Here is a 1,528-nt window from a genome sequence, read left to right on the forward strand (position 1 = left end):
AAAATGTTTGGACCTTTTCCCAGTGCACAGTAACCTGAGTAAATAGCCATGGGTTCCTTTGGAGAAGGATCTGGGCAATCATTTCTGTGTTTACTTGGGGGTGGTGTTAGAGGGTGTTGGAGAGTTCCTTCCTCTTGGAGACTTTCCCTCTTCCTCAGTCAGTGGGTTCCATGTATGAAAACTTGTTCATGCCTGAAAACTTTGTAAGGGATTCTGACTTTTTATTGGAGACATTGTTAATAATCCATGCTTGATTTATTTTGATGGTTCATTCTTGTTGCTTGTTCATCTGTTTGATCCCTAGGACCACTGTACTCTATTAAACATGTTAGTAAGTCTCTGTGGCTCAGGTCGATCATGACAATTGTGCTCACCTGGATTTTGACAGTTCTATACTGCTAAGTGGCCTCTATTGCTTGGAGATCCCATCTTCCACAATGTAATTAATGAGTCTCCCTGTGGAATGGCCTCTCCTGCTGTCAATCCTGGTCTATAGAGGAGAGATGTTGATGCCCCTCTTACCAGTTTGTTCCTTGTGGCCTTAGCAAATGGAATATCCTCCAGGCCTTCCAGGGAAATATAATCATTTGGTGGATTTTCAGGCCTTACATAGAATATCCACTTCAGCATGTCTCTTAGCCTTTTAAGCCTTTTTCCACCACTGTAACCAGTTCTGGAATTTCAACCTAATTTATCATAGGTCATGGCTTTCACCATGCCTCTTGGAGCCTTGCTGGTAATAAGTTCACACCAACTCCTGGGGTTTTTGCTAAGGAGTTAGATATTGTTTCTCAGAAGAATGTACCCAAAATGATAATTTTTCTTTTATCTAACTTTATGCCTTGGCCCTCTTGACCAAGCACCCTAAGAATACAATTCCACGTGTATTCCTGCTGATCCAGGCTGGCTAGATCTTGAAGTAGCTTTGGGGTAGAGTGTCTCATTGAGGGGGATATGTGGTATCTCCTGGAGGGAGAGGTCCCTGCATCATCTTTAAGCCAGGCTCAGAGGACTGTTATTTTGATAGGAAGAAGTGGGTCACTTTTGTAGCCTACAGAGAGTTCTGGGGATTCTGATCTGGGAATTTAAGATTTTTTTGTGGGCATCAATCCAGATATTTCATCTATTCAGAGTCCCATTCTTTCCCCACCAGGGACCTGACCTTGGCATAGCAGACCTGGCTTGGATGGGAGTTTAGCATTCTTTGGAGCTCAGCTACTAAGACAGTGAAGTCCTGAATCTTGTTCCTTAGCTTTCTCTGCCCTCTCTGCAAAGGAGAAGCCTTTTCATAGGTTACCAAGGAGGTTGTCACACATAGCTTTTAACTGGCAAGTAATCTTTCAACTACTCATTATCTACCTCCCTGTCTCTGCCACCTCCTCTGTAATATCTAACATAGCAATAACCAGCTAATGCCATTATCCTATAGCTGCTCCTTCCCCTATATATTTCAGATACCAGCTAATGCATTCCCTTCTATTAGTATGCCATCCCAATTGACCAATGTCGAAAGCTTTAAAAATGGAAT

The sequence above is a fragment of the Phoca vitulina genome, unplaced genomic scaffold, assembly GCF_004348235.1.
Source record: "Phoca vitulina isolate PV1807 unplaced genomic scaffold, GSC_HSeal_1.0 scaffold49, whole genome shotgun sequence".
Taxonomy (NCBI): domain Eukaryota; kingdom Metazoa; phylum Chordata; class Mammalia; order Carnivora; family Phocidae; genus Phoca; species Phoca vitulina.